Raw genomic sequence first — 27,032 nt, 5'->3', positions numbered from 1 at the left:
CCCCATCCACCAGTTTCGCCATTGTCACTTCCAGACTCAGGTCACAGCAGCACTTGCAGTGTAGGTCCTCTCCTGTTGATGGTCAGGTAGCAAGTGAGTGAATAGGTAGAAAATGGCGTTGACGTCCGTGGCGGTGCGTACTGTCACCGCCGGCGTACATCACCATTGGCACCTGGGACCCATAGGGCCCCATGATAACCAATGTGGAGTTGCGCGGCAGTCATCGACCGCCTATCGCGACGCAGCACAACTCCAGCGCAGTTACCTCATTTCCCATTGTCCCTCCTCACAGGTCAGGCAGCCGCCATTTCAGGGGGGCACATGGCATGGCACCTAAATGCGTCACAGCACATATTGGCACATATTATGACTCTCAAATTCCAACACTGATTCTGTGACATTAATTCAAACACAGTTGTGCTATCTATGTGGTAAATGACCTTCTGCTCACTGTTCTCCTCCATAGACTACAACTGCTAAGCAGATGATGAGATGGGGCATCCTCTGGTGTACAGACCCCTGGTGGACCTCTCGACAATGGAGGACAGACACATTATCATCACATACAGACTTGATTGTGCCACAATCCAAGAACTTTGTGCCCAATTGGAGCCAGACCTGATGTCAGATATCCGCCAGCCCACAGGAATCCCCCCTCTAGTGCAGGTCCTCCCAGTGCTCCATTTCCTGGCAAGTGGCTTCTTTCAAACAACAGTGGCCACGGCATCAGGGATGTCTCAGCCAATGTTCTCCAAGGTGTTGACCAGAGTTGTCTGCCCTGCTGAAACACATGCGCAGCTACATCGTCTTCCCCCAGGTGGAGGATTTGGCCCCAGTGAAAGCTGACTTTTATGCCCTGGGACATATCCCCAACATCATCAGTGCCATTGATGGTACACATAGGGCATTTGCCCCCCGCAGAAATGAACAGATGTACAGAAAAATAAAAAGCTATCATTCGATGAATGTGCAAATGGTGTGTTTGGCGAACCAGTACATCTCCCATGTGAATGCCAAATATCCTGGCTCAGTGCATGACGCCTATATCTTGAGCAATAGCAGCATCCCTTATGTGAGGGGCCAACTCCAGAGGCACCGGGTGTGGCTAATAGGTGAGCCCAAGGTCCCCACACAGTATATGTAGGTGGCTGGGTATGGAGTTGTCCCTAAGGGTTAATGTGTGTCTAACAGTTGTCCCTCAATATTTACAGATGACTCTGGTTACCCCAACCTCTCATGGCTACTGACCCCAGTGAGGAATCCCAGGACAAGGGCAGAGGAACGTTACAATGAGGCACATGGGCGAACAAGGAGGATTATTGAGAGGACCTTCGGCCTCTTGAAGGCCAGGTTCCAGTGCCTCCATCTGACAGGTGGATCCCTGTACTACAAGAAGGTGTGCCAGATCATCGTGGCATGCTGTATGTTGCACAACCTGGCCTTGAGGCGCCAGGTGCCTTTTCTGCTGGAGGATGAGCATGGTGATGGTCTTGTAGCAGCGGTGGAGCCTGTGGACAGTGAGGAAGAGGGGGCAGATGAAGAAGATGTGGAAAACAGAACAAACATTATACAGCAGTACTTCCAGTGACACGCAGGTAAGAGACTGTAACTCCTCTTCACATTTCAGTATACTTTTGGACATTGTACATGGCAGCCTCTTACACTCTGTCTATGGCCACTGACTGTTCCCTTTGGATTTCCTTTTTTCAGATCTGTGTCCCCCATTCCGGCTCTTGCTATGTGTACTGCTGCCCACCAACTGTCATAGATTGGTATAATTCAATGAACATAGACGTTGCAATGCTTTGAGAATGTTGTAAGAATACATCTTTCCAATCATTACACTGACTCCAGTATGGTTTATGTTTCAATGGTGTTTATTTTTTGTGCTAAATAGTATGGGGGTACGGGCAAGGGGCTGGGGTGATGGTGGAGGAAGGTCCATGGTAGAGTCCAGTCTCTTGTTTTCACAGGTGCATTGTCCAGTGGGCCATAGGAAGGGGAGTAATGGCAGTTCAAGGTGGACAGGGTGACAGAGTGGGACAGAAGGGTGACAAACAGAAGAGTCCTATTTCCTGGCGGGGGTATTGGCAATGTTCTCTGTCTTCTGCCTGGATCGCAGGGACCGTTAGCGGGGTGGTTCTCCTTCTGCAGGGGGTGGGGTGCTGATGGCCTGCTGGTCCTGTGGCGGGGCCTCCTGTCCACTAGCGCCGGCGGAGGTGGAAGGCTGTTCCTCGGTTTGGCTAGTGTCAGGGGCCCTTTGTTGTGCCACTGCCTCCCTCATGGTCTTGCCCATGTCAGCCAGCACCCCTGCTATGGTGACCAGGATGGTGTAGATTTTTGTGAGGTCCTCCCTGATCCCCAGGTACTGTCCCTCCTGCAGCCGCTGGGTCTCCTGTAAATTATGGTATGCGCCCATGATGTTGGAGAGTTTCTCGTGGAGGGTGGGTTCCCTGGGCCTGTCCTCCCCCTGTCACACAGCAGTCCTCCCAGCTTCCTTGTTGTCCTGTGCCTTTGTTCCCTGAACTGTGTGCCCACTGCCACTGACTCCAGGTCCCTGATCGTCCTGTCTCAGTGGGGTTGCCTGGGGTCCCTGTAGTGGTGGACACACTGCTGATTGACGTGTCCTGGGGACAGAGGTATGGGCCCGCTGGGTAGGTGCTGTGCTGATGTTTCCTGAGTGGGGAGGCTCTGTGGTGGGTTGTGACTGTTGCAGGGAAACCGACTGTCCAGAGGTCCCTGATGGGCCAGGTTGGTCATCATGATCCAGGCGTGCAGAGCTGTGGGCCTCTTCTGTGGGGAGACTGGATGTTGGTGACACCTCCTCTCCGGTGACGTTGGGTAGGGTTCCTGTTGGAATGCAAATGCATTGTTATTGTATCTGTGTGTGCCATCTTGTGCAATGGATGTGTTTCCCTTGTATAATTGTGCTTTCCCTGTTGCCTTGGCCTTGTGTGATTGCTGATTGTGTGGGCTTGAGTCTCTCTACTGGTCATGCTGTGGAGATGGGTGTCCATGCCAGGCTATGTTGGGGGTCCTTGCTTTGGTGTTGGATGCAGAGCTTGGTATTGGGATGGGTGGGTTGTGATAGTGGGGTATATGTGAGGTGGTGGAGTGCTGGTGGTGAGGGTAGGGGTGGGAGATTGTGATGGCATGCTGGTAGAGTGGGGGGGGATAAAGCAGTAAAAAGTTGACTTACCAGAGTCCAGTCGTCCTGGTACTCCTGCGAGGCCCTCAGGATGCATGATCGGCAAGACTTGCTCCTCCCATGTTGTTAGTTGTGGGGGAGGAGGTGGAGGTCCACCGCCAGTCCTCTGTACAACAATCTGGTGTCTTGAAACCACGGAACGCACCTTTCACCGTAGGTCGTTCCACCTCTTCCTGATGTCATCCCTGGTTCTTGGATGCTGTCCCACGGCGTTGACCCTGTCGATGATTCTCCGCCATAGCTCCATCTTCCTTGCAATGGACATCTGCTGCACCTGTGATCCGAATAGCTGTGGCTCTACCCGGATGACTTCCTCCACCATGACCCTTAGCTCCTCCTAACCAAACCTGGGGTGTCTTTGGGGTGCCATGGATGTGGTGTGAGTGATAAGTGTGGGGTGATGTGTTGGGGTGTATACTGTGATGTGCATTGATGGTGTATGAGTAATGGTGTTCTGTGCCTCTGATTGAGTGTGTGCTCTTTGCTTGTCTCTCTGTGCTTGGTCCCTTTTTTTTAGTTGCTAGGGGTTGTGGGTAGTGTGGGTGTGTGTTTTATAGTGGTGTGAGTGTGTGGGTGTGGTGTGTGTATGTGTGTCAGGTGTGTGTATTTTGAATTGTCCAATGTGGTGTAGTTTTGTGTGTGTGTGTGCATTTTGAGCGCGGCGGTGTGTACCGCCAATGGTTTACCGCGGTTGAAAGACCGCCGTGTTGATTCGTGGGTCGTGATACTGTGGGCGTATTCCCATTGGCGTGACGGTGTGGGTTATGCTATCGCCAGTTTATCACTGACCTTTGGTCTGGCGGACTTGTGTGGGTGTATGTATTGTGGTGGTATTCTCTGTGTCTTTCCTAATACCCGTGGCGGATTACCGCCGCAGGCACTGTATCTTGGCGGCCGTCGGCATGGCGGTAAGCGGGATTTACCGCCAGGGTTGTAATGAGGGCCAAAATATTTTCTATTTTTATAAATTGGTGTCAGATTTTTACTGTGTGTTGTGTTGTACTTAATTACTGTTTTATTGATATTAACTGCTGTACACATGTCTCCTAAATTAAGCCTAATGGCTCGTGGGCAAAGCTACCAAGGGTTGAGCAAGGATTAATTTACTGAGACCTTGACTGGACCTAGTGAGGGTTTGTGGCCAATTGCTAAGTAAAGGTACCTACCAGTCCTTACCAATAATCCACTTTCCAACAACAAACAATAAAGACAGGTGGAGGGGGGACGGGAGGGGGGTTGAATAAATAGTTCCTGCATCAAAGCACATGGGCACTAATCAAGTAGAATTAATCTGTGCTTCGTTTGTGCTCCTCAGTTAGGAGCGGAAATGATGTATCGGCTGCACTGACCAGTGGCGGCTGCTGACTTTCTAAATTGGTGGGGCACAAATTCATACACCAAAGTGCCGTCCCCTTTTTGAGAGGGCTCCAGCTTTATGGAGGATGGCTTCTCACAGAGAAATTTAGAAGTGGCTGGGCAAAAAACGGAACAGGTAGAACACAATAGGCGGTGGCAAGAAAGGGGTGAGAATGGCACATGGATAAATAACAAGAAAAATTGCTCAATTTGTTACTTTTCCCCAAAACACTATTATTTGCAGTGCTATCAATGCTACAAGGAGCAGACCGGACATTGCTGCCTATACTTAGATCTCTGGCCTAAAAATGTCACTGCGCCACCATACGAGGGTGCTCAACAAACAATCTGCGCTGACCGGAGATCATAGATGGTACGTGGCACATACCCAATGGCAGAGGCACTCGGACAGTGCTGCCACTGCCCCTTCTAGTGGAGGGGAGTTGAGGCACTGTGTATATTACACCCGAATGGCCAAAATGGGGTGGTCGCTAATTAAGCTGCCCACCCCAATCAGAGCCGGCCCTTGTTCAGAGTACTCACCTCAGTGTAAAATCCACGGCCAAGGTGTGTGCTGCATGTATTATACAAAGTTTAGTGTGTGCTATCTGCTTTACATGCACTGCATTTTAAGTCAGCATTGTGAGAACTACTGCGCAAGTGACCATTTTACTCTGTTCATTAGACATGCACTACTATGTGAATTGTGTACAGCATGGTTTTGTGTTGTGTAAAAGTCCGGCTGTACTGAATGCAGTGTGATATGTCCGTACTGATCACCATGTGTTGTGATCTAAATAGATTAGAAGTTGTGGGCACCACGTGCAGTTTACAGTGCCCATTGTGCACAGTGTAGAAGCTAATTGTTGCTTAGCAAGCTATACACCATGATCTGCAGGCTGAGTGCAATAAGCTGTGTGCACAATCTTTAAAAGGCACCACGTTCACAGTGATTGTTGTCTCAATTATTTCACTGTGCTTTGTGCAGGGCATGCTCTGCGCAGAATGCAGTATTTCTCGTGCCCAATGTACTACACAATCAGCGGGTACAGCGTCCTGTGTGTGCAACAAGTTAGGGGCACACTACTTACTCATACTTCTCGTTGCTGTTGTTCCAATGCACGGCCTAGCAGCCGGCCACCGCCTAGCAGCCGGCCACCGCCTAGGGACTTGACTCCTGAGCTTGCCCTGCTGCCAAACTTTAGCCAACGATTTGCTATGCATGTGCTAACACATAATCACGTCTACAAACATACATGCACACACAGTCCCAGGGACGCATACAAAGACAGTTACACAAATACACACGTGCACTCCCCGGCACATAAAAACACACTTGTACGAAGTTGGAGGCTGCCGCACAACACATACGCGTTCCTCTTCGATATGAGGGCGCACTCAATCTGCAGGCCCAGGCCCACTCATCTAGTCCTAACGCATCAAATGTTGGCCTTCACTGGCGCTTCAAGTTGCTCCTTTGCTGGAAGTGCTTAGAAACCCAATTAACGGTATGCTATTTAAACACGCAAATATTAACTCGCATGTACATCCGTGAATCGGGCAGTGTGCCGAGTGGTTATTCCTCCACTGAGGGAAAACGACAATAACATCTCAAAATTTTTTCATTTCAGTAACTTAAATGGTCTATTAGCACTGAATCCATCACATTGGATACTGCGGCTTGAGACAAACGGGCAGCTCTCTCTGTACCAGTACTTCCACTTGTATTCCCTCATGCACAGTGTCGTCAGCTGTGCAGCCCGAATCAGTCCAGCTTTCAGAACCAATCAAGACACTGCTCTCGTGTTTTTTATGAAAGCATGAAATATGAGAGTGCTACCAGCGTGAATTGGAGCGGGCAAATCCTCCGCTCCATAGCAGACTGGGGGCCTGTGTCTTCGCTCTCTTCCCTGGTCAAGGGTGAGACATGAGAATCATAAAGCGTTAACGAGATGCCCTGGTAATTTTACTCACAGACTGGAGTTGATAACTGCTGCATCCTCTCTTTCTTCACTTCTTTAGAAGAAAGGAGTCTACCGTCCCACCGAGTCCCAACAGCAGCGCGGGAAGCAGACACTTCGTGTTTGCTAACACAAACTGCGCAGACTCGATTTTGAGCTTGCTGTCTGCAGCCTCTACCCCGCCCACCATTTCCCAACTTGTCACAGGGCTGGACCCACCCTCCGTGAGGAATTGGGAAAGGGTGGGGTGACCATCCTCCACTATCCTGACTAACGTGAAGCCTCTAGCGCTACAGGGCTTCAGCCCAAAGCGCCCGGGGAAAACTTTATCCACACGTCATTAGGGGGTAGAGACTGGTCCTCAGAGCTATGTCTTTGCCGAGCTGATGACCTCACAGGCCTCAGGCTGTGAGCTTGTCAGCTTTGCAAACATAGACTCAGTTAGGGGAGGGCCTGCCCAGAGGAAAATGGAATGCGTCGTCATCATCCTGATCCTGCCAGTCTCATGTCACGTGAGAGTAGCCCCTGGCCAGGCCCCAGCCCCAAGCAAGAGGTGTGTGCATTTTTGTTAGGGAGTTAGGGGAGTTTGTTTTCACTTTTTTTTTTTAATTATGAATTTACGAGGGCGGAGCCCCGACGCCCTCATGAAGAAACTGGCACTGACCAATTAGAGGTAGCAAAGAAGAGCGACACTGTAGTCAACAAATGATAAACAGTGGGCAGGATTAAAGTTCTTTATTGAAAACAATAGTCTTGCTAGTGCGTGCTTACGCAGGCTTGACCTGATGATGAGGATAGTTTCGGAGATGTTGAGGCCCGACAATAAGAGTAAATTGAGTTCTGTTTGGATGGGGGGTGATGTGATATTTCTTCAGGCTCTGGATCAGATATGGTGTGGCGCACAGGATGCCCCTAAAGGGTACCAGTGTGGTGTCTAGGAGGACATGGACTAGGGCATTAACACGCTCCAGAGGCAAGAATGGAAAGGCTTGAACAGCAGTTCTCAATTTGCTTTCTGGAAGAAATGGTTTGGCGTTCTTTAGAAGGGGGTGCTGGTACATGCCATGTTTGTTTTATTGTCAATATGTGCATTGAGGGAAAGGCTGGTCTTCAACATGAATCCAATTGATTTGACATTCAATGGCAGTTGGGGTTTGAAGCCAGCAATGCTCATGTCATTGAGCCAGGTTCGTGCTGTATCTTGTGTTTTTTGTTTTTGACAAATAACAGGGATTCTGTCTTGGTTGGGTTGAGCTTCACGTAGGTTCTGGACATTCAGGTCTGGATAATGTTTAAACCGTTGGCTGTCTGAAGCAGAGGGGTGTCTCAATGGCCTAATGGTGAATCTTGATGCTGTTATCTATTATTAGAGCATAGAGGGGTTCTATTTATAGGTTGAAGATGACAACAGACCATATGGAACCCTGGGGAACTCCACATGTGATAGGACTCTTTTCTGACCTAGAGGTGCCCAGGTGAACAAATTGTTGTCGGTTGGAAAGGTAGGAGGAGAAGGTCATTGCTGATGAATCCCATTCAAGTCTCAAGTGTGCCTACGAGGACGGGATGGCCGACTAACAGCTGAGAGGACCAGCAGTGAAAGGAGGAAGTGGTAATTTTCATCTGTGGTTGCTTGATCTCCTTCTCTTGCATGGCGTGGTGAGGACCAGGATGTGAGTCAGGCGTGGTGAGGACCAGCGAGCGAGCTGGTGCTTTGTGGGTACCAACATGTTAGCTACGGTCTGGTGAGGACCAGAGTGTGAACTGAGGCCTGGTGAGGACCAGCGTGCAAGCGGCGGCCTGGTGAGGACCAGCGTGCGAGCCTGGTGAGGACCAGCATGCGAGCCGGGGCCTAGTGAGGACCAGTATGCGAGCCATGGCCTAGTGAGGACCAGCATGTGAGCCGGGGCCTGGTGAGGACCAGGGTGTCAGTCGGGGCCTGGTGAGGACCAGGGTGTGAGCCGGAACCCGATGAAGGCCAGGGTGTTAGCCGGGGCATGGTGAGGACCAGTGTGTGAGCTGGGGCCTGGTGAGGAGCAGGGTGTGAGCTAAATCCTGATGCCGACCAGGGTGTGAGCTGGGTCCTGGTAAGGACCGGTGTGTGAGTCAAGACCTGATATGAACCAAATTATGAGGCGGGCCTAGTTAGGACCAGGGGACAAGGACCCCTTTCACGAGACCAGACTAAACAGCTGGTTCATCCTATCGCGCAGGACCAGGCAAGGGCCAGTCCAGAGATCCAAGGACACCAGAGACTAGGGTGCAAGACTTGCAGCCCCCTGTTTTTCATTGAATTTCTCCATGAAACAGATACAACTGTGTGGAATCTCCTTGAGGGAGATTTATGTTATCCCACATCTCATTGGATTCACAATCTGCAGAAAGATGCCGAGAATGAAACTTGCACATTTGTTATACTGACTGTTCTGCCCTTCTCTGTCACGAAGCCCCGGGTAGGTACAAAACATTTCAGTATAGTGATCCCATGAATACCCATACCTGTAATTTAATTAAACAAGTGTGTGCTTTCTGGGAGTTGCATCTTCATTAGTTTACTGGAAACAGTGGTTTGTAAAAATAATCCAAGGGACTGGAGAAGATTGTACTTTTGTTATGAGCTATCTGTGGCCTACTGTAACCTCCTACCCCCATCAGCCATGGTAATGCACCAGGCCAAGAGAAGGTTCCCTCCCCCACCACACACATCCTCCCCACTTCTGGGAAAGGACACATTGGTAAAAGCCCAAGGATGTGGCGCACTTCACATGTTCAGGTGAGGACATACCACCCTACCAGGACAGTATACGGCTCCCCAAAATGGTACTCCACTTTCCCTCTCCCCAGACAGAGGCACACCACCCACCTCACACCCCCAACCCTAGGAAAGGACACATAGCAGTCTCACGCACCCCTTGAACAGAGGGGTAGCTACCATTGGTGCAGCTGGTGCAGTGGCACTGAGGCTCAGAGCTCAGAAGGTCCCCACTGAACACAGATAATTACTATACTTTACTATCCCCCCAGCAGCTAGGGTTGCCACCTGACCAGTTTTCTACCGTCACCACCGGCCGGCCACACCTTCTCTGTGCCCCTTAGAGCAAGAGGTGGGGGCACATCACATACTGCACCTCTGCTGAACCCCATGCACAGGACACGCCTGTGCACACCCACACATGTATCATGTCCTTTGCACCCCGCCAAGTCAGGCCTCAACTCCTCTGTACCCCTCTGGACAGGCAGCATTTCCTCTGTACCTCCTGGACAGGACAGGCCTCACCTCCTCTGCATTCCCTGAACAGAACGCACCTCTCTGTACCTCCCTGGACAAGACAGGTCTCACTTTCTCTGCACTCCCCTGAAAAGACCTGACCTCCTCAGCACCCCCACTCCCATGGACAGGGCAGGCCTTAGCTCCTCACCACCCTCCTGGATAAGCCTCTTCTCCTCTCCACCCCCGTCACACAAGTTTCACCTGTGCACCCTCTGGACAGACCTCATCTCCTCTGCTCCCCCAGAACAAGCCTCACCTCCTCTGTACCCCTCAGCACAGTTCTGACCCCCCCCCTCATGGAAAGGGCAGGCCTTACCTCCTGGCCACACCTGTGGACAGGCCTCTTCTCTCTGTGCCCCTAGACAGAGCTCACCTGTGCACCCTCTAGACAGGCCTCACTTCCTATGCACCCCCTGGACAGGCCTCATCTCCTCTGCAATCCCCTGGACAGGAATCACCTCCTCTGAGCCCCTCAGCACAGTTCGGGCCTCATCTCCTCAGCACATGCTGGGCAGGCTTCACCTCTTCTGCACCCCCGGACAGGCCTCACCTCCTATGCCCCCACCCTCCCCAGACAGGCCTCATCTCCTCTGCACCTCCCTGGCAGGCCTCACCTAACCTGCATCTCCTTCCTATGACCCCCGCACCAGGCAGGCTGCATCTCCATTGCACCTCCCTGGACAGGCCTCAACTCCTCCGCATCCCCCTGGATAGACCCCACCTCCTCTGCACCCCCCCTGGATGGCCTTACCTCCTCTGCACCCCCCGGGACTGGCCTCACCCCCTGTGCACCTCTGTACAAGCTTCACCTCCCCTGCACCCCTCAGCAAATGACGGGCCTCCTCCTCAGCAAACCTCAGTACAGGACAGGCCTCCCTCACCTACATCCCCTCTCATCCCACCTGCCCAGGGCAGACCTCACCTCTTCTCACCCCCCTAGACAGGGCTCACCCCCTCAGCATGCCCCTGGACAGGCCCCACCCACTCTAGAACCCCATGTACAGGCCTCACCACCTCTGCACCCTCTCGTACAGACCTCATCTCCTCTGCACCCACCTGGACAGACCTCACCTTCTCTGCAACCCTCCCGCATAGAACAGGACTCGCACCCTAAGCACATCCCAGCACAGTACAGGCCTTGTCTCACCTCCCATGCACCCGCCTGCCTTCTCTCATCTCCACCCCCCTAGACAGGCCTCACTTGTTAACCCCCTAGACTGACCTTAACTCCTCTGCACCCCTTTGAAAGGCCTCATCCGATCTGCACCCTGGGAAGGGTGTCACCTCCTCTGTACCACCCCTGGAAAGAACTAATCTCCTCTGCACCCCACTCAATTGGCCTCACTTCCTCTGCACCGTTCTCAACAGCCCTCAGGTTCTGCACCCTGGGAGAGGTCTAATCTCTTGTGTACTCCCTGGACAGACCTCACCTTCTCTGCACCACCCATGGATAGGGCAGGCCTTACCTTCTCTACACATCCTGGACTGGCCTAATGTCCTCTGCACCCCCCTGGACTGGCCTACCTCCTCTGCACTTCCTGGACAGGTCTCATCTCCTCTGCACACCTCAATACAGGACAGGCCTCATCTTCTCGGCAATCTCCAGGACAGGACAGACCTCACCTCCTCTGCATCCCCCTGGACAGGCATGAACTCACCTGCACACCTTCCAACCCCCATGGGCAGGCCACATCTCCTCTGCAGCCCACTGGACATGCATCACCTCCTTTGCACCTCACTGGACACGGCTCACCGCCTCTCCACCCCCCTAGACAGGCCTCACTTGTACACCCCCGGGACAGGCCTCATCTCATCTGCACTCCCTGGACAGGCCTCACCACCTCTACACCCCTCTGGACAGCCCTCACCCTTTCTGCACCTCCCTGGACAGGCCTCATCCAGCTGCAACCCCCAGCACAGGAGAGGCCTCATCACCTCGGCACACCCCAGCACAGGACAGGCCTCACCTCCTCTCCAGCCCCCTAGAGCGGCCTCACCTGTATCTCCTCTGCACCCCCTGAGCAGGCATCACCTCCTCTGCAGCCCCTGGACAGTGCTCAGCTCATCTGCATCTGCTAGACATGCCTCGCCTCCTCTGCATCCCCCCAGCAAGGCACATGTCCTAAAAACGAAAAGTGGGGGAACTAAGTTAGGCACTATGCATGAGGCCTGACATCATATTGCGTGGCATCACAAGAAGCGACATCAGATCTTAAGACTTCACACATGTTTATCAGGTCTACCATAAGTACATTTGAGCGCATTACATTATTTAACAAATGCGATTTTGCGTTGGGGTTGTGCCAAAAAAGTGGCAACCCTTTCAGAAGAGCTGGACCTCAACTTACACATATATTTTTGGCAACAAGGAGAAATGTGGTAGTAAATCTGTTCGGCTTAATTGGTTACAAAATCTGCATTTTAAAACATCGTATGGGTTAAGGCACCTGCTGCTGAGATCTCTGTGTGCCAGCTAAATCTCAGATTATAATAATAAATGATAATAAAGGTAAGATAACTCTGGAGGTTAATGTATTCGTTGGAGTATCTGTTTTTTTGTCTAGACCTAGTTTTGAATCAAATTAGTATAGAGGGTTAATATGGTTCCAGCAAACACATAATGTAATATACAAATGACACGTTTTGATAAGTGGCTTGTTGCTTTTAACACAGAGATCCTAATGCTACTTGCAGTTCATATATTGTAATCCTGCTAGTATAGTAAAGTGAGCTGTGAAGGACATGTGGCTCCCACACCCTGTAACCCTCACTCTTTTATGCAAGACATCCTACATACACATTGATTTACACATATGATTTACTGTCAATGTATAATGTTTATGTGTGATGTGAAGAGCTCTGACGCCCTGCATTGGGATGAACACTGCTACAGCCTTATCAAAGAAATAAAACAAAATAGGGGTATTTAAATTATTTGGGTAAATACTGGAACAGACCAACAAATCTTTCTACATATATATCTCTTGTATGCAGGGACTGAACTAGTGGCATAAAGAAACTGGACGTCTGCGCCCCCCCACGCTCCCTTTCTTGGAAAGAGCACGGAGCACCTCGCCCCCATCCTCTCCCCACCCCCTCATCACTCAGGCCCAGGTGCTGTGCTGTGCTGAAGGGGTGGGCCTGGAGCTCGGTGCAACCCCTCACCCCCACCAGCCGCGAGGACTGTGGGTGCCTTTGTTACGCCACTGCAGCACCTGCACGTTGTCTGCTTCTTCTGAGCAGCAACGGGCAGGCGGGGAGAGGGCTTGTCACATTCCAGTTGGGCCCATAACAAAGGCCGAAGTTAAGGGACCGTCAGCCATCCTTTCCTTGGAGTATTTGGCTGGGAGCTATCGGAAGCCCACACCTAGTTTCAATGGAGGGGAAGCAAAGGCACACTGGTTATCACTTCACAGCTACTAAGAGGCAGGCTTTTGGCTTTTTCAGTCCAGAGGCGTAAAAAAGACTCCAAGCTCAAGGGAGCCCCGTCAGCACAGCACACTGTGCAGACCCCTGCCTGGGTGCAGGGATGGAGATGGTCACTATAGGTACTCTGCAGGAGCCCCCCCTCAGGTTTCCTTACGCCACTGAGGCGCTGCTGGATTTGTCCAGGTGTCTGAACATTACACCGGGACAAGTAACATATTTCTTAGGGCCCAAACTCTTGGTATCGCGTGTACCTTGTGCCCCGCCCCCTGGACAGGCCTCACCTCTTCTGACCCGCCCTGGACAGGCCTCTCCCGGTGCTGCAGCCACTTCTCACAGGAGCTCTGGGTGAAGGATTCTCTTTAAGAACAAAGTTGCTGTGAATTCATACACCCCATGCAGTGCTTCTGACTCGCGCTGAGCCTCGGTGCGCTATGCACAGGCCCCGAAGAGAGACACTGCTCCCCTGGAACTGTCCAGAGACGCAGGATGCAGGATTGAGGCTCGCAACGGAGGGTGCTTTAAAATCACACACCAAATACTAGGCGCTACACACCAAACATGTACTAATCACACCGAATAAGGAAAAAGACAGAAATGATCTCCACTATTTTGTATCTTTCAGCCTCAGTACCTGGTTCTGTTGATGCTGCTGCCCCCTCATGTATCTCAAGGGCGTAGCTTGGTCAGTATGATTTTTTTAGGGGGGGGGGGGGTACGGGGGGTGGGTGGGAGCAGGGTAGCTTCAGATTTCCCAACAATCAGGCTGGCTTGAGTCTTTAAGAGAGGGATGGAGGAGAAAGAGAGGGGGAAGGGGGATAAGAAGAGAAGGAGGAGAGGGAGACAGGTTTGATAGAAGGAAGAGAGAGAGGGGAGAGATGGCGGGATGGATTCACTGTGAGAGCTGCCGGGGATCTTTGTTACGTCACTGTAAGTAGCCCTTTAAAACATGCCTCAGACCTGCTTTTGCAGCCTGTGTATGCAGTTTAACTTCCTTGTCGAACACACTGTTTGGGAGCAGTTTGTGCGACTACCTGTCCTAGTTGTCCCTGGGGCAAGGAGAAGCCCCAGTCACCAGCACATCTGTATTCTTACCGGCAGCACTATATAGCGCCTGAATTTATCCCTTCGCACGGGTCGCACTGTTTGGGAGCAGTTTCTAGGACTACCTGTTCCAGGTGACACTGGAACAAGGAGGAGAAGCCCACATCACCAGCACATCTGTGTTCTTGCCCGTGGCGCTATCTAGCGCTTCAACTTAACCCGCTGCGCAGGACGCACTGTTTGGGAGCAGTTTCTGGGACTACCTGCCCAGGTAGCACATGAGCGAGGAGAGGACCCCCATCACCAGGACACCTGTGTTCTTGTCGGTGGTGTTATACAGTGCATGAACTTACACCTGGGCAAAGTCCGGGCCAAGGGTGGTCCCGTCCTGCGCCCGTCAGAGCCAGGAAGAGGTAAGGTAGGGCCACCCCTTCCTTATTTTTATCAAGTATTCTGATAACAGACAAATCAGCTTTAAGAAGCAATGCAGTTAAGGCCACCCAAGTCCAAACTGGGTCTCCAAAACAAGAATTAGCAAGGTGGAATTAGAACCTCCCGAAGGACTACCAGCTCAGTTAATACCTGAGAATATAGAAGATCAAAAGTGCACCAAGTCTTCTCCAAAAGTTCAGTGCAAGTTCATAATGTGATCAATAAAGGTCTCTCATCTCCTAAACCAAGCAAAAGTAACAGAAACAAGCAAGGAAGGTGAGAAATAAAAATCAACACTCAGAAGAACTAGCCACTAAAAGAAAAGGGATGCCATTTTTGGCCAAAGCAATACAGATGGTGCAGGCAGGGCTCCCATTGGTGCATCGTCTGTCACCTGAATGACCCATGAGTCTCAGAAACTGCTACATTAGACCCACTTGGCATAATGCCCAGCGGCATGAAAATACTAAAAGCCAAGAAAATGGGAAGGAGTAACTCCAAATAGCAAGCACTACAAAATCATTCAAAGGGTCTCCTCCACAGAACTGGGCAAATATAGAAATAATAGCACTTCAAGAAACCTAGTCAGTGGTTGCTCTCCCAGTACATGGTTTTACATATCATCAAACTATTGCTACAAAATCCAAATGCTATGGAGGAGTGCAAGGGGGCCTAACTGTCTACGTATCACTCAGCTTGAATGTCACCATGGAAGAACTACTCCACATATCCTCTAACTTAGTAGCAGGACCCAAGATGAGAGGCATCTGATTCTTTTTTTTAATGTATACGTTCACCCAGATTCAGCTAAGAAAAAAGCATTAATAAAAAACATAACATCCACAGTAATAAGCCACAAGCAAGGAAACCTGTCATGGGACACAATGATGGGAGATTTGAACTTGAACCTAATTCATGCAATAGATGAGGGCAATATACTTAACACTGATTCTGAAACATTGAGGCACAGGCAAACTTAATATCCAAACTTCGAGACCTCAATGGGGACAAGTTGGTCATGACTGTGGTATTCCTCAGAAATGAGGGTCATAAATGGAAGATTTTCGATTGGCACTTAACCAAATTACGATCCCAATTCAAGATCAATCATTGACTATACAATAGTCTCTCTACCACTGACCCCACTGCTGAAGCACATTTCAATAAAATACACAACTGACCATTTGTGCCTGCTTCTATCACTAGGAATAGTCCCACATTTACACGCACTGGCCCCAGCAGAAACCAGCGTAACAAACACAACCAATTTAAAGCATCTACAATGGTCCAACAAATCCAAAGTAGACCTAGGATCTGTGGCTAAAGACCTAATGATGCACACTATTAACAATACGGATTATCAAACAGACGCTTGGTCAGACTAGTGCTGCTTTACTAACGCAAGCCTCCTCAGTGACACCATGCCGGTGTGATTTACCTAGAATGGCATCTGGCCCGCTAGCCACACAAAGAAATAAATCACGCCTTTTACCCACTCTCAAAGAATTATAAAGGGAACAATTGACGGTAGCTAGGCTACTGAAAGCTGCCCCTTGAAGTTCTCCCTTTGGGAAGTTCTGAAATGTCTAAGGAAAGAGTATAAAAAACAACTCTGGCAAGATAAGAATGCTGTGAAGGATGATTCTTAGACCAAACTAATATTTGATACTAGGCAGACTAATCCAAGGAAATTGTTGGAAAACAAACAACCTCAACACAAATAAAAACATGACAAATAACTCCAACATTACAGAGGATTCATGGGGATTCATAGGTGAACTAGCTTGCAAACACATTTCTAATAAAAAAAAAGACCACTGAGAGCTAAACACCTTGAACGTAATCAACTAGGAAGGTCAATAGGAGCTAAAACCCTCACCTTCACCCAGTGACGAAAATTCCTGTTCTCCACTTCAAATTAAAATAGTCCTACTCAAATGGGGTGGTGAAGGTGCGCCTGGGCCAAACAGCCAACCACAAGCCATCTTCAAAGATGATGCAAGACTGTGGTCAGTAGTGGCCATGCTATTCAAGGAAGTTCAGTTCAGCGGCCCTGTACCTGAAAGTTGGCAAGACCCCATAATAAATCCAACATAATAAATCCAGGAGGAGACAGGGCAAACCCAGCTAACTATAGGCTTATAGCTCTCCTAGATTCAGAAGCTAAACATTACACGTCCCTGTTACTTGCAGATCCCACTGAATGGTCAAAAGCCACCTTTCTCATCGACCAAAGCAAATGGGCTAAGAAAAAGCTACACCTCTGCTTCATTGATTTTAAAGCAGCTATCGACTGTGTAAACCAGGCCTTAGTGTGGAACAATCTGAAGCAATGGGGTCTCCCTGAAAAAGCAATTTAATGATTATGCTCTGAAACATGGATTCAAATAAAAAACGAGGATGGCACCAGAATATCCAGGAAGATCCCAACCTACAGAGGACTAAACAGGGATGTGTTTTAGTTCCTCACCTTTTTAACCTCTGTATGGCAGACCTATCACCAGCCTTGGATCAGGAAATTGCCATCACCCTCAGTTGGGTCCCCTCCGACCTTACCCATCTATCATACGCAGATGACATTGTGCTTTTTAGCTCAAATAAAGTAGGCCTACAGAGGTCAGCCAATATCTTGGCACATTAAGCGAGAACCAACTATGCGAAGTTAAACATGACAAAAACAATAAGCATAGAGCAGGATGCTGCAACAGTGGATAAAATGCAGACTAACACCTTCAACGAGTGTTTAACCGACCCCAGTGCGAATCATCAGCACAAATCCGGCTCAAATTTGGACTAATTAAGCAAGATCTGGCCAGAAGATCAACAGCAATAAAAAGTTGTTATAAGATCAGTTAAGATCATGGTTTGACACTAAACAGCACTTTATAGTCAGCTCTTCAAAGTGTACTATAAATATCTGAATGCATTCACCAAACAACTGCGTGTAACTTAACTATGGGCCCCAAGTGTGCCCTATGAGGCCTTTAAAAAGGCGACGCCCAGGGTTGTAAAGCTACAATCTTGTCTAGAAGACAAAACAAATTCAGCTTCCTCTCTCGCACATGGACGGTGATCAAATACTGTGACACTCTGGCACCAGCACCTGACATCAAAATCCCTTTTTCAGGATGCATAAAACATAAACTCATCACCCTGTGCGTGGGTAACATACCAGCACTGGCAAACCAACCAATTTGGAAATATGCAGGTCCGACATCATGCAGACTTTGCAAAGGGGAAATAAAGGATCTCATTCATTGGATCTGCATCTGTCCCAAGCTGTGTAAGCTTCGCTCACAACTAAGAAACAAAAGCTTCGAAGGCAGAGGCATCCGCTTATTCAGGGAATCTATAATAGCATGCCTTAATCCGCAGGACCCGCAGTTAAACTGCACATTTGTTAAATTCTTGGCAATGGCCCCAATTTAAAAAATCGGGACCCATTTTGTATAAATGTAATACCGGAGGTAGGGGAATGGTCAACTACCATTAGAAAGAACTGACTCCCCAGGGATGATCTATGTCGATCAAACTTGCGGCTGAACTCAAGTCAACATTGATCTTGAATATTTGCAAAAACATTGTGCCTGTTTTAAACTATCAATTATGTTTTACGATACAGTATATCAGTAAACATGTAATCCTTGAGGTAAAATGATTGTTACATCTTCTCGCAGGACGTTCTGTGTAGGGATGTTCCCTGATGATTGAATGTAATATTTTTGTGGCCATTTAAGTGGCACAACCTAAAAAACGCTTTAATTTGCTTTGGGTTGTATGGGCAGCCGAATCCAAGTTTACATTGGTTTTGTGTATTTGCACAAACACTGCCCCCTTTTTTTTTTTTTTTTAATCTAATTGGTTTTAGGATATACTGTAGCAGTAATCATGCAATCTTAGGGAAAAGTGATTGATTGCACTTTTACTTAGGATGTATTATCTTACGATGTTACTAATTGTTATAATTTATGGTTTTAAGCTGCAAAATTGATGTGGTGTTAATTAACTGAAACAAACTTGAAAGGAGGGGAAAGGTGAGCAGAGGAAATGGGAGGGAAGCATTCTTTATTAAACTTCCCACAGTCTCTTAATTTGGCTTCTTCTCCTTTTAGAGTAAAACTCTCATATTATTTTTTGGGAGGTGAGTAGCAGCACAGGGGTCTCACTTAGCTCAGAACTGAAAGGGGTGCGAGGATGGACGGAGTGTTGGCCGCGAGGGGACTGGTGGTGGGGTGGATGTAAGTGGGGCGAACTGTGCTCACAAGGATTTGTAGGGTTACTGGATTAAGGAAAAGGGGTGAGAGGGTTAAAGGTGGAGCAACAGAAAAAAAATAATCTGATGTATTCCGCTTAAGACACCGTCTAATGTATAAGTATGGCTGGAGCTCATGCATGCTCAGTTAACGCTTTGGTATCAAGTGGCATTAAGTTACTTACCTGGCATGTTAACAGTCTGCCAACTACTCAAAAGTTCTGTCTGGTTCAGGAGGAGTTATCCCAGACTGGTCCAGAAATGATATGTTTGCAAGATATGCTTTGGAGTAAGGAAGATCTGGGTTTCCAGCTTCCGGGTTATAAAACCATTGCCACTACCAGGTTAGAATCTTCCATCAGGGGGTTGCGTTCTTGGTGAAAGAGTCTCTGCGGTCGTCTCAGAGGCAAAAAGTTGACCCTAAAGCTGTGTAAATACTCCTTCAAAGTCACCATTTATAATCTACATGCTCCCAATGTAGATGACCCAAGTATGTATAAAGAGCACCTAATGGAACTTCCTACTTGGGAGGGGCCCTTGCTCATCAGCGGCAACATCAACGTTGCTCTAGTAACTTGAAAGACTCAACTAGTCCAGTGGCGGTGCCACATATTCAGCAATCTGGAACTGCTTTTGTCACATACTGTGTGACACCTCGTTTGGCCTTGTGGATGTGTTGTGCTCTCTCTGGATGGAACCCGAATACACTTATTATTCTGTCTGTCACACAGCGTGCTGCAGCCTGGATGTGTTTTTGGTGTCTGAAAGTCTTTTATCATATCTTAAAATCCAGTTAATTGTTTGGGTTATCTCAGACCATAACCCTTTAGTAATGCTAATGGCAATTCAATTATTCAACAAACCCTTAAGTCGGCTGCAATTGACTTTTGACCTAAGTCTTTAAGCCACTCAGAAGTATAGGACTGAAAGCATTATTGAACACATTAAGAACATACTCAGCATATATTGAGATGGTTTGTGATTGTTTGAAAGTCATCAGGGGTATCCACTCTGTCTTATAGAATAAGGTGCAATGAAGAAGTTAGGTGACAAAAAGAGGTCCTGTATGAGGAATTGATGAAGATGGAAATCGATTTTGCTGAAGTTTTATGGGGTCATTTATATGTGGTTCATTGAGAACTCTTTATGAATAGGGTGACTTTAATTAAAACGCAAATTTTAAAAATGCATGGACTGAAAAGTCCCTTCACATAGTTTATTACAGCTGGATCAAAACTTTTGAAAATAGCAAAAGTATGGGAAAGATTTTGCTTTTGAAAATCAAGGAGTGGGGAGCCAAAAATAGTGTCCTCCTGATAGATTATTTATATGGCGCTCTAACTCGACACAAGGAGCATATCTTGGTTACTTTTCGACAAGGAGCAAACCTTATCTACTTTTCAAGAGTATTACTCAAAGTTATACATGCAAGATATTCAATTTCGGCAATAAATAGTTATACTCAGGCTGCTAAACTACGCACAATTTCCAACCTGCAACAGAAGGCTCTGGAAACGTCTTTCAAAGGAAGAGCTGATCAAGGCTGCCAAGAAGCTTCCTGCCGAGAAAGACACTGGACCAGATTTAATGGCAGTAGAATTTGATATAACTTTCTTTCCTTAACTGCTGGGTACCTTAACGCTATGTTTGTTTAATGCAATAGACAAAGACCAGGCCAATACAGCCAATCCTTGAGAGAAACACACATTGCTGTCTTTTTCAAAAAGGACAAAAGCCTGCTCAGATACAGCTTGTATCGAGCCTAATTGTTAAGAAATAATGAGTCTATGATCTATGTCAAGATATTGGTGGACCTAATCTCCCTTTCGATTGTACATTGTGTTAATACTATGCAGTATGGTTTTGTCTCTAAGAGGTACCGCAATCATCACATAAATGTAACCGTTTTAGCAAGTGGAAGGTTGTCTGATACTTCTGGATGCTGAGGAAGCATTTGACTGGGTTTCTTGGTCATTCCTTTGGCAGGTCTTGATTCATTATGGGTTTTGCCCCCTTATTCTCAACAGGATTAAAACCCTATATAGAAATCTCATGGTAAGGATTATTATTTTAGGTGTCAAGTCAAAGAGTTTCGCAATTCATAGAGGTACTCTCCAAGGATGTCTCTTTCTCCTTCACTTTTTGCTTTATATCTTGAACCCTATATAAGTCATTTGGACCTTTCCCAAGATCTTCCTCCACTAGTATTCAGCAGTCTGTCCTGTAAATTAGCTGCTTAGGCAGATGATATGTCTATATTCATGCCTCATGCTCTGACTACAATAGAAGCGACAGCAACTACATTTGGAGGCTTCTAAGGGTATCTCCTTAATATAAAACTCACTTTTTATTTATAACAATGAACAACACAGCCAGAGTGATACGTGTTATGTGGCATCGACCACTTATCTGGGTGTCAAAATCTCAACACATTATATGGATATTTTTAATATGAATTTTGATCCACTTAGACAACAAATGCTTTGCAGCTTCGCTAAGAGGGATAGACTCCCTTTAAATATTCAAGGGCAGTTTAATGTTATTAAAAGGACAATGCTCCTTATGTTTTGTTTTTGTTTCGGGCACTACCTGTTTTGAAACAATATTCTTTTTTTTTTTTTCAGAAGTTAAAATCATCTTGGTCACATTTTATCTGGCGCCATAAAGGAGTGTGCCTTGCACTGATTCAGCTACAGTTGCCTATCTTAAAGGGAGGCACTACTCTACCATCTTTAAAATGTTATCACTGGGCATCTTGTTCAGTGCAATGGGCCCAAGTTGTAGGAATTAGTAATACCATCTGGCCTCTTCCCTGATCTACATCGCATTATAGGATTATTTGATCCATCCTACTTTATAAAGACTAGATATAAATCGCTCTAAATATATATACATAGATTTGGGATTTTCTGTCAAAGAAGTTTCACATCCCTAACCTTACTATGTAAGCTCACTCTGGCATAACCCCGGTTCACCTACCTTTACACATGATTTACATCAAAACACTGTTCTTGTACTAATCTGCAAAGTATTGGCAGATATTTGATGGTGGTATGCTTAAAATATTCCACTGCCTTAGCTCAATTTTCTATAGTTACTTCTGGGTATTTTTAAAACCTACAAATTCAAGTTTGTCTCTTTCAGGACACCTGAAATCGAGGTCTGTCTGTCTCATTCATTCACTGTTCGCAAGGGATTTATCAGCTGTGTATATCATCTTCTAGTTAACGTTCAGGAAGACAACTTGCAGCATTTGGCTGCTCAGTGGTCTGCCAACCTTGGGGAGGGTTCTTGGTTGATTACTAGAGGTCATCTCATTATCAGCATATCAAACTGTCACAGACATCTCAGTATCTCCTGGTTAATAGTTCACCATTAATATTTTTTTAGGACATTGGAAGGTTGGCAGCTCCATTGAAAACAATGGAGTGCTCCGGGCTATTACTGGACGGTAAAAGCCCGGAGCGCCAACATTCCAATCTTCTTTGTTCACAGCAACAGCTGTGAACAAAGCCTCACGGAGCCTGAGGGGATTTTAATCCCCTCCGGTTCCGTGAAGCCTTTGTTTTATTTATGAGAACATTCTGCCCTCCAGTGGCAGAATGTTCCAATAGCCTTAGAACCCGCTGTAGCAAGCTCTACCGGCTATTAAAGGCCCTCAACCCCATGGAGATTGAACTAGTGGCAGCTGCTGGGTAGAATACGTTGATAATTGTAAGAGTTTGGCGTGTTGTAATCCATATGTTACTAGTAGTCACTTTAGTAGTAGTCACTTTAGTAGTAGTAAGTTTACTAGCTGTGAATTTACTAGTAGCAAAGTTATAAGTGATAACTTACATTTGTGAATACCAAAAAGTAGTAAGGTTAGACTTTTGTTCTAACTTTACCTTTGTGAATGGCCGCAATGGTTTTCCCCTCTAAATAGCTGGCAAACCTTTCCAGATGGACAACAAAGGTTATTGTCCGAGGAATGTGCACCACCTCAGAACCTTGAGGAGTAGGTGTTTTATTTATTAATTCTACTAGAACCAGGCATATCAACTAAAGATAAAAAATGAGGGGGTTGGGCTATACACTGTGATAAAATGCTACACGTTTTCTCTGTTGTTTTAACTGTTCATGAAATGCATAGCTTCTTCTAATGTTGCTCTTTTGAATTATTACCATATAATAGTTTTTTCACTAGATTCAGGAATTTTAAAATAACTATTTTAAAATACATATGTCAAAATGCATATCCCTTTTGTGGTGATACTTGAGAGTGTAACTCATTAATGAACAATTGTTTGAATTGCCACTGCATCCTTGAACTCATTAGGAACTGTTAGTAACCCAGAAAGTACAAGTACCACCGGAGTATTTACACCTGCTTCATTGTTTCTGCCTGATGCATTTCCATGGAGGACGAGGGACTTTGGCATCTGAGTGAGAGGTGCACCGAGGAGTGGGGAGGAGTGCGGCGAGTGAGGTGAGCTGAGCGAGGGGTAAGGGCAGCAAGCACATGCCTGTGCATAGAGCGCCCAGAATGGGGTGCAGGGCAGCGGCATTGGGCAGCAGCGGGCAGGGCAAGAGCTTAGCCATGGGTAGATGGGCGCTGGCAAGTGCTGGAGAATGCGGTTCCCTGCCTCAACCCCTCAACCCCATGCTCCCCCTGGGCTGCTTCCCCACCTACCATTCTGTCTGCTAAGCCATCTGCTCAGCCGCTTGTTCTCCTCTTGCCTGCCGGGTGAGGTGGCAAGGGGGTCATTAGTGCTCAGCTGTCCTCTCTACTGTATATGTAGCAGTCAATGTTGGCTGCTGGCACTATAGGTGGTCAGGCAGGGTCCCCATAGTCCACCAGAGCCAGCTAGAGCCCATAAAGAACTGCTGCCTGTGACCCTGGGGCTTTAACTTCAGAGGGAAAAGGAAAGAACAAGTTGTCTGGCTGCAAGTCTTCAGATCTGTGATAATAAGGACATATATTATCTTCCTGCATTTTTACAGCATCTTGCCGGGAACTATGACTGTTGCATGATTAGTGGGCAGGTAAGTTATGGTGGGTGTACAGATGGTGTAGGAAGCAGCATCCCCAGTTACAGTATGTGCCAGAGTCGTTGGGTCCCTCTCGGTCTCCCTCACCGATTACTTTGTGAGTCAAATCTCACCCACCCAAGTTATAATTTACCTTGGTAGCAAATCTCTGGGGAAGGCCCAGGGAAAAGAGATCATATTTTGGAAGGGGGCACAAGCCGACAATTGATCTTTGCTATTGAATAAGATTATGCATGAAAGCAGGGCAGAGACACGTATTGCAAGAGCTAATTGTAATGCAGGAATAGCCAGCATCATAAATCCCTTGTTGGAGGAATCTAAAGTCAGAAAAAAATGTCAGATGCTCATTTCACAACATGCCACACTACTAACCCTGTACTCAAATTAGGTAGCACTACACATAGGACCACTGATATAGCAATGGAGAAGCAAGTCTCATCAACAAACCAACTCATCAAAAATCACTCAAATCCTCTTATGTAAATAAAGCACAAACAAATTTAATTCCCACCAGCAAGTCTGTGTCTAGTTTATAATCTACACACAATCGAAACAACTGTGCGACGGAGTGAGGTTTTTTTTGTCTTCAAATTACACTACGCGGATCCGAGTGTTACCTTCAGCTTCATTTGGTAGTAGAAACGTCTGTGGCTACTTCAGACACCTTCCGTTTTGTCTGTCTGCAGCACGGAGCATCAAGGATATTTTGTCTGCTCCAGTCACTTTAGAAACATGAAGCAAACAGTGGCCATTTTGGAGGCGTGTTTTGAGTTTTCATGAGACAAGAACTATTTCCTAGCGAAATTAACCTCAGTGATACAATCAGTATTTATGCACTATAAGTTTTAGTTATTTTTGGTTACTGTTAGGGACTGATTACGACCTTGGCGGAGGGGATTACTCTGTCCCAAATGTGACAGATATCCCGTCCGCCGTGTTAGAAGTTCCATAGTGTATAATGGAACTTGTAATACGGCGGACTGTATACCCGTCACATTTGGGACGGAGTAATCCCCTCAGCCAAGGTCGTAATCAGGCCCATAGTTTTTTCAAAACAGTTAACTAGCACAGACATTATAACAAAACATATTTGAAGGATGCAGTGTAGGAGGGCAATTTAATAATTTAAAATTTGTCTTGGATATTTGTTACTCAGGAGTTTTATTTAATTATTCAAGCTATGCAGTCCGTAAACCCTCCACCACCATTTCTTGAGAGTTCTGGAGAACCGCATATACAGTGGAAGCAATGGTACGAAGCTTTTGAGACATATTTGGGAGCAATAGGGACAGCACGATTTAGACCTGAATGGAAACAATATCTCCTTCTTCATTCAATTGGATTTGTGCTATATTTAAACATCTACCAGACATTCAAAATTTCAAAGGAGAAGAAATGGATGAATATGAAGAGGCTATAAAAACAATTGAGCAACAGGCTTGATGCTCCACCCAGTTTAGGTGCATCTGGACATAAATTCTTCAAACGTGATCAGAGAGCTGGTGAAGATGTGGATAACTATATTTCTGTCCTCAGAACGTTGGCTGTGGAGTGTCAATTTGGAACTTTAAATGATCAGCTGATTGGAGACCAGTTTATATGTCAATCTACAGACAGATCAATTAAGCAGAAGCTATTGTCATTAGACAATCCATCTTTAGTAGAGATGATCAAAATTGCAAAAATCATTGAAAGCTCTATAAAATCAACTAAAGAATTGGAGAAATCTATGGACAGTAAAGTCAGTGTTGTCAAAGCTGAGGAAGAAAGGGGGAGAAGAACCAAAGCATCTGTACAATAAGTTACACAGAAACAATTGTACAATAAGTATACTAACCAAAGTAATTTTTCCAAGAAAAAAAAAGGATGTTTTAGGTGTGGTAATGCTTTGCATCAAAATGGGATCCATTTCCAGCTTTGAATGTTCAATGCAGTTGTTGTGGGAAAACTGGTCATTTTGCCAAATTGTGTCAAGGTGGGAAACGTAGTGGTAATGAAGTCATGGCAGTTGTTGAAGAGGATGATAAAAATGAAAGTTTATTGGAGGAGGTGCAAGATATGGTATTGGTAGTTAGTGATGACGTAAACAATGATGATAATGAATAGTGCATTGACCCTTACGTAGATGTACAAGTGGGCAATAGACAGCTACGTCTGTTAGTTGATTCTGGTGCTAGGATCATTATGATCACGCAATAACTTTTCAGTCAGAAATGGGAGGGGCGCACCCTATTCCCTCCGGACAGAGACCCTGTTTCTTATGAAGGGAGAAAGATTGAACTCCAGCAATTAAATATTCTAGGGTGCTTTCATCAAGGTTTATTTGGAATGGTGTTACGACCAGGCACTAGTGATCAAATGGCTGTGGTCAGGGACACAGATGAAATAGAAAGTTTGTTAAACAAATTTCCTAAAGTGTTCTCTGGTGAACTGGGGAAAATTAAAGGTTTCAAACGTAATATCAAGGTTAAAGAAAATGCTAGACCGGTTAAACATAAGTTGAGAGGGGTTCTGTTCAGTATCAGAGATGAATTAGAGAAAGAGCTTGAGAATTTAAGAATCAAAGTTAATATTGAAGCCATAGATTTTACCTTATGGCTTTCTCCATTAGTTGTGGCGAAGAAAAAAAAATGGCGACTTGAGGGTATTTGTGGATCTGAGGTTATTAAAGAAAGAGATTTGGGTGGACTCACATCCTTTGCCAAAAATAACTGAAATGTTGTCTACTATAAAAGATGCAAACGTTTTCAGTAAACTGGATTTAGCATCAGCATATCATCAGGCAGAATTGACACAAGAATGTAGACACTTGACAGCGTTTGTATCACCATCAGGTAACATTCCAATTTTGTCACATGCCGTTTGGGCTTGCTGCTTCGGTCTTCCATGACCACACTACTCAAGGATGTTTCTAATGTTTGCGTTTTTCAAGATGATGTTTTGATTCATGCACCAGACATACGGGTACATAACAAAGGTTTGTCTCAGGTTCTAAACAATTTTGAGCAATATGGTGTTGTTTTGAAAAGAGAAAAATGTGAGATTTTGAAG

At 46.7% G+C, this 27,032-nt stretch overlaps 1 pseudogene; it reads right to left on the bottom strand.

Moving 5' to 3' along the window:
• LOC138301486 (zinc finger protein 271-like) overlaps positions 1-27,032 on the bottom strand; it is a 230,495-nt pseudogene that overhangs the window by 129,448 nt on the left and 74,015 nt on the right.

The sequence above is a fragment of the Pleurodeles waltl genome, chromosome 6 (assembly GCF_031143425.1).
Source record: "Pleurodeles waltl isolate 20211129_DDA chromosome 6, aPleWal1.hap1.20221129, whole genome shotgun sequence".
Lineage (NCBI taxonomy): Eukaryota > Metazoa > Chordata > Amphibia > Caudata > Salamandridae > Pleurodeles > Pleurodeles waltl.
Note: the sequence above shows the minus strand (reverse complement) of the source record. Positions and strands in the feature narration are given on the sequence as shown.